This window comes from Lolium rigidum, chromosome 7 (assembly GCF_022539505.1).
Source record: "Lolium rigidum isolate FL_2022 chromosome 7, APGP_CSIRO_Lrig_0.1, whole genome shotgun sequence".
In the NCBI taxonomy this organism is placed as follows: domain Eukaryota; kingdom Viridiplantae; phylum Streptophyta; class Magnoliopsida; order Poales; family Poaceae; genus Lolium; species Lolium rigidum.
In genome coordinates this window covers 156972131-156980142 of record NC_061514.1, presented here as the reverse complement: position 1 = coordinate 156980142, position 8012 = coordinate 156972131, and positions in this window count along the sequence as shown.

Here is an 8012-nt window from a genome sequence, read left to right as displayed (position 1 = left end):
CAGACATTTCCCCAATTTTGACATTGGTCAATGCCTACGTGGCCACCAACGTGACCACTGGCCCACCAGTCAGTGACTGTATGGGTGGAGTCCCCGGGTAGTTTTAGCTTTTATTTTTTTAAATTCAAATTCAATAATCTCTGCAACTTTAAATAAATCTAGAAAATTCATAAAAGCTCAGAAAAATACAAATTAGATATCAAAATTCTTAGAAAAGAAAAATCTATCCAATAAAAATATAATATGAAATTTTTGTTTGTAATAAAAATTTAAGTATTTAATACTTGTTATTGAAGCATTTTTCTTTAATTCTTAATTGAATTTAAAATTCAATAATTAGGAAGATTTTCTAAATTAAATAAAAACCAGTAAGAAATTAAATAAAACACTAAAACTAATTTTATTTTATCATTATTTTATTAAATCCTTATTAGAAGGATTTAAACCCTGGTTAATAATTACCCTAAATATTAAAATCTTTAAAAATAGAAAAAATGCCAAATCCAATAGTTTTTATTTCAAAATTATTAATAACTTTAACTTTGCAAACAAGTTAATAATTCAAGGATTTTAGGGTAATTAGAAAACCCTAGTTCCATTAGGGAGAAAACTAGAAACCCATCATTTCATGAGAAATCCTAAAACCCTAACTCCATTAGGAAACCTAGCTCCACTATTTTATGTGGAACCCTAAAAACCCTAATCCATTCAAGAACCCTAGGACCACTATTTCTTGTGAACCTTAATTTGCTTCTAACCCAAACCTTAGATTAGAACATGTGATCATGATACATTCATAGCTCCACAGTAGCAACTAAACAATTACCAAGTCTTCATAAGATAATAGAGACCTATCTCTAATACATTGGTATTACATGTGTTCATGCCTAGATGATCATATAGGACCAACTCTAGTTCCTATCTTCTGAGACACCAACCTCTAATCATCCTTACTTAGCATCACACCATGGTGATGAACCCTAATAGTAACCATACCTATTATTTTGCACTACATACCCCTGTTCCACTAAACCCTACTAGTGTTGGATACTTATGAACCATCCTATTTAGGAACCAACCATTCTTTACTTAGGGAAATAAATAGCAAACCCAAACAACCTCAACCCAATTGATATACTTCTTATTACTTAAGAAGTATGTTCTTCAAAAGTTATTCTTTTGAAGTAAATAAGGAGTAGCCATCAAACCATACTTAATAGGATCCATAAACCCTAGTCAGCTATCATCAGCAAGGTATACCAACCTTGATACCACCTATGTATAGTGATTTGCTTAGATGTGCTTCACTAAAATCTTATAATCTCTAGTTGTAGATGAATCCAACATTGTTGTGATCCATCTAATCCCTACTCCAGAAACCAATTGGACCCATAGAAAACCATAGAACCCCACAAACCCAATTGTCATACTTGTTCTTTATTAAAGAACATGTTCTTCAAAAGTTATTCTTTTGAATTATATAATAAGTAATCATCAACCATGCACTATAGGACTTAAAATTTACAACTGCTCTTTACTTATTATACAACTACTATCCCTTGGTATGTATGATTATTACTATGCATTTTACCACTTGCTTATGATTCTAAAACAACACAACCCTGAATAAGAACCTTGTTTGTGAATCACTCTAAAAGTGCAACACACCCTGAACTAATCATTACCACACACTAATCCTAAATCATCGGGGTTAGGTCACGCGTAGAGCGATTGCATCTCATACTTATGCATTATTGCATCCTTGCCAATCTTTTAAACATCGTCCTTACCGGACGATGATGCTATTTCAGAATTTGGAGTTATTGCGTATCGAAGACTTTGCCTGTATAATCTTGCAGTCAAGAAAGGCAAGTTCATCGCTTGCTCATGTCATTTGAGTATTTTTATCAAATTACTTGCAAAGTACTATGTTTATCACTATTGCATAAAAAGCAAAACCACTATTTTCATAACTATGAATATGACTAAGTGGTGGGCAATGGAACCATGGATTGTGTTGATATGGTGGAGGTTCCATTGCAAGGGTTTACATCCATCTAGGATTAAACAACAAATGTCGTCCAGTGATTCTTGTGCCGTAATACCCGTGTTAACCATAAGATCTGGAGTGTGATGGAATAGTCAATCGTATTTCCACCTCTTGTACATCAACGGACGCGCTTTACCGTAGACACTTGTCATCTGTTGGGGGCAAGCGGTAGGCTGGGGAAGCCAAAAGTTCCCCACGGCTTTGTCCGTAGTACACTTGTTGCCCGAAGAGCAAGCGGTAGGCTGGGGAAGCCAAAAGTTCCCCATGGTATTGCGGTCTATGAGGGGTTGCATCTACCGGCGAAGGAGTTTGGTTCGATCCCAGATTGTTGTCGTGGTCGGGGTCCATCCTTAATTGGTGTAAGAGGACCGGCGAGGACCCAGGGTCGGGGATGCAACAAAGGGTGGGTGTGCGAGGTAGCGGAGGAATATGATTGGCTATGACCTTATACCGGGCCTCACACCAAAGGAAGTGTGGACGAGAACTAGACTCGGTTGGCACCAAGGTTAAGATCTCTTATGGGTAAAGCAACACACCTCTGCTGAGTGTAATGAATCGTGACCTGTCACTCCTCGTTCCGGATTTGGAGCTGCGAACGCTGCCGGAAAGGAACTCCATGAAGTTCTAGTAAACCGGTGAAGGTCGACGAACATAGTTCTTCCGAATAAAGGCAACCTTTTGAAGAAATGGTTATGAAAACCTGCATTGGTATTAGACTTTCCGGTCTAATGCCGTAGCTAGTGCATTAAACACCTCTTTCCTATAATGAACTTGTTGAGTACGCTCGTACTCATCCCCTGCTTAGATATGGAGGCCATGAAGGAGGATCTACCGTACAACTCGAAGACCGAGGAGTCAACAACTACTTCAAGGCACAGGAACCTGCCGGAAGAGTCATATACCACATCCACCATGGAGAAAACCTAGATTAAGCAGTAGAAGGGACTAGCTCCCTAAACCTAGCTCCTATTTAGCTAGAATCTATTCATAACCCCTATAGCTAGTCAAAACCTCTACGAGTAGAGTTAGTGACAAGACTAGTCTATGAGTCGTTCTCCTGGAGTTTATTTGCAGTTTTACCTCATTGTAAAGTAGGAGGCTGTGCTGATCTTCTGTAACAGAGTCTGTATGTAATTCTATAGACATGCCTTGGACCCGCATATGTTTTCGTTGTACCACTCGAGCGATATAATACTAGTGGAACGGTGTTTCATTGGTGTTATATCGGACTTGCATACTACACCATGCGAGTGGTATGCCGGGTCACCACAGTTGGTATCAGAGCAAATGCTTTGACCCTAGGATTAAAACCCTTTAAAGGAGACCTATAGGATTGGTAGTGTCTATAGGAAGTTGTATTAGCTAAGTCAACTATGCTAAACCAAATCTTTTTATGACTTGAGATGGATATTCACTTGAGAATAATCCTGACATACTTGAGTCAACATTTCTTACCTATCCTTCCTAAATAAAGTTAGTTAGCTAATCCCAAATATGTAGCACACCATTGAAGTCTTTAAGAAATAGATGAGTAGATCACACTTGGTATACAATACATGGTAGTCCAAAGAGAGGATACAACCATAAGGAAGATATCCTATTGGAAGATGTGTACCAACACCTGTTAGAGAAAGAAAGGATTATCCAGAACTGTAATAGAAGTAATATCAAGTGATGAAGATAAGTAAGATATCCTACTAGAAGATGTATACCAAGACAAGTAGTGAATAATTAAAATTTAGTCAAACATGTGATACAACTGATAGTAAATGGTGAACATAAGTTATAGGAGATAATATAGACCATGATGAGTCAATCATGGGAGGTAAGGAAGAGTAATAGGAATGAAATATGTCAACTTATATGGTAAAGAAAGTAATCACATATGGTTCACCTGAGAATCATTAGGTGATGGACTAGAACATCATAAATATTTAGGAGGAGTACAAGGAGAAGCCAAATGTTAAAAGATAATACAAGAATTATGTTCCAAAACCATGGGAACTGTGTCAAGAACATCAGGACCATAGTCACATGGTAGAAACACTTAGAAGTGTAGGAGTTTTATCCTAATAAATAGGTATTCAGAGTAGACATGTTAGAACTAATTGTATCATAGGAAGTAGTCCTCAATAGCACGTATATATGGTACACTATTTTGTTAGTACTTCCAAAGAAAACTAGGTTAACTTCAACTATCCGAGACCACTTTGTTTCAAGTTTATCACATTGCAAATGTGCAATTAAGGTAAAGGTTGAGACGAATAGTAGAATCCACATATTCGTGCTAAGTATCACGATATAAATCTATATTATGTGGTGTTATATACTACACATCTCAGCCTGATGTTTAGAGATGTCTTACTCAACTATTATATTCAGGCCTATGATGATGTGTATTATAAACACAAAGCTGAATCTTCTTGGATTTTCATTGATTGACTAGATCCATACATGAAGTTTGACTTTGATATGCAAATGCATGTTGCAAGATCAAGTTCTTACTTGATGTTATAGATCTAGAGGGTAGTGGTATTCGTGTGAGGAAGTGACGAATTCTGAATATTTTGAAGACAAGATGAAGGTTCATTAAAAGAAGGAAGCAAAATTGTGGGGAGCAACCACAATACTCTGAAGGAAGTGCCAATAAAAATTCATGCTTTACCTCAAAAGAGGAGTACTTTAGTACATAAGAATCATGAAGATGAGAAATATGATGATTATGGAAAGTAGAAGTAAACCCATAGTCATTATGGAAAAGGGAATGCATGGGAAATCACCTTGGACACAAAATTCATAGTGGTTTTCTTGCAAAAATAAACCCTGAAGGAAGGAAGATGAAATATGAAACCATAGTAGATATAAGAAGACCACAGTGGTATCAGAAGACCATAGTTGGTATAGGATCAATACTGCGAGATAAAGTAGAAGATGTTCCGACCAATGGGTCAAAACCTATAATAAAGTACACTTTTAGATAACAAATAGCCACAGTTGGTATCAAGTAGTCCGTAATTGGATTATTCATACCAAGAAGTTGGGAACAAATAAAATTTTGTCAGCTAGATAACTATGACCTATAAAACATTCAATCGAAGGATTCATGATGAATGTCCACAACTGAGTGGATACACCACAAAGATTCTTCGCGAGACTTTAGAAGAAGTACAACCCATAAGTTAGACCCAGACCAATATTCTAACCACAAATGCAATGGTTGGAAGAAAAGGAGTTGAAGATCATAAGAAAACTCCAAGGGGTAGAGTAAAGATTGAGTTGGATGTACAATAACTCAATACTTTGAGTAAGATAGAAGAAGAAGGTCTAAACTGAGAGGAAGTTTGGTCTTATTTTCATAAGATTGTCGGACACTACTTTCAAAAGGATGTCAGACCAGAAGCCGAGGTTCATACCTCGAGGAAGTACAAAGTGGACTATAACTTGAGAAAGTGAGTAATATTTACTCAGAAGTACGGAAGCTCAAGTAAGTCTTGGATAAAGAAGTTGGATGAAGGAAATACCGGAGACCAAATATAACTCAAGAAGGTCAAAGACTGAAGGAGTTTAACTATACCAAAATCAAAGAGTAATATAAAGATTCCTTTCATGGAACCTAAAGAACCCAAAATAGTTATAGGTATCAACTATAAACCCTGATTGGATGGACTAAATGAGTCTAATCCATTCTTAGGGAAATAAACCATCCCGACCATTTCCATGGTAAGTACCTTACCAAGTACCTTTATTGCAGTTTTGGTAGTAAGGGAAAACAAAGACCTATTTTATCAATTAGGAGAATGTTATCAAATTAGTCCTCAGTTAAGACTAGCAGTACCAGAAGAAGTCCCAATCATTGAATCTTCAATGGGAAAGGAAACAAGATTATGATATTGAAAGAAATCATGGAATTGAAGTAAGAAGCCATGGTTCAGAGACAAACCCTAATGGATTCCAGGAAGAATCTGGACAAGGGATATATTCAATTATATCTAGTGAGATCACCATGGAGTTCGAGAGAAGTCGTAATCTGCACAAGTCAGATCCACACTCCGGAAACGTGAGAGAGTTCAAACTTCGAGGACGAAGTTTAGTTTAAGGGGTAGAGACTGTAATATCCCAGGTAATGGGGTTACAATAATAGAGGAAACAGATGTGTGCATTGCATTCATGCATAGGAATTTTCGCACTTTAAAGTAAAACAGATCACAATGAATCGAAGTTTCACTTGACCTTGGTGGAATTGAAGTAGCTCATCAAGTCAAGCGCTATAAACCTCAATGTGACTTTGATAAAACCTTGTTTGGGTAGAGATGATTTGATCTAAGGGGTTAGATCAAATGGAACCAATAATCAACACAACAATACTTTACTCAATGATCAATTACTTGATCTTATAAAAGATTATAATATGGTAATCCTTGTCATAACATATGAACACCAATTCAATTGCAAATCAAGTAACAATAAAATGGAGAAGCCATTCTTGACTTATCTTTTCCATGTCTTAAACTAATCCTTGATCCTACCATGAACCTCATGGTATTCATTCTATTTCAATCTTGGAAACAAGACAAGGAGATCAACTCTACAAGTATATATCCTTCTCTATTCCATATTATTATACATCAAACCTAGAGAGGTGAGAGTTCTATAATAATAAACCTTGAGCTAAACCTTGGATATAAATCCAAGTATTCTAATCATCATCTTCAAGAGGAACCCTAGAGCATTATTCAAGTCATTCCCAAATGAGTGAGACCATTCATACTAATCCAAGCTTTACCTATTTAAGAATAAAGGACAACCTTTGAACTAAAGTATGAGGAATAACCATTTCATCTTGGAGTGGTGAGATACCCTATTATCACATGGAATAATACCATGTCCATGAATTGATAAGGTGAGGAAGAGACTAACCCAATTAAGCTAGACAAATGGAACCTTAGCCTAGATACCTAATAAGATATTAGGAATACACCATAAATCCTAGAATAACTATTTCTATGGGAGAGAACTACCCATATGTCCCGATGATTAAATCATAATTGTTTAAGTAGAACCCTAACGAGTATATCTCAGGCATTCTCCTGGGATATAATCCATTGAGACAACCATAGCCATGCCCATCCTAGAAAGTAAAATAGGAGGGTTATACCCTAGTTGATCAAGACAATGCTTGAGCCTAGAAATAAGAACCCATTCCATGAGAGATAACCTAGGAATCCCAATCTTGATCATTATAAATTGTGTAGTGATCATAAACCCTAAGAACTTGAGGTAAAAATATTAAGAACAAGTGATCATGCATGCCTAATCCATGATCATGCTCTTGAGGTTTGTGAGGATAAGTAAATCCTAATAGGATAAGTAGATATTATTCACCACATGAAATTATAGGGAGATCATTAGTAATAAACCCTAGGCTTATATCTCAATCTTAACTTGTGAATCATTTGGTGATCATAAGTAGAATCCTACCACATCTATATTTCATAAATTAAAGAACCTAAGCAAACCTTAGTGTCAAACTCTATACCTTGTATGGTGAGAAACCATTCATCATTATAACCAAAGTTAACTATAAAAAGAACTATAACAACTTTAGTTACTTTAACAATAGATTAAGGATATAATAGAAATCTATTGGTATAAGATAAAACCAATTCTCAAGTCCCTAGTAATTAAAGGAGAATATAAACAATTAAGCAAGTAACCATATTACCTTGGTTAGGGGAGATTAAACCTTAACAAATAGTTGCCCACATAAAATATTATGCAAGTAATCAAATTATCAAATAAGAGGTCAAGCCCCTAAAAATGTTCTGGTACATGAAATCATGCCACTAGATCACCTCCTTAAATTATAAAATTTAGGACACATGAAGTCACACCTTTGAAATCTTATTTCAAAATAAGGAAATTTAGCATTAAGATCATAATTCATAAATACATTATTGCTATA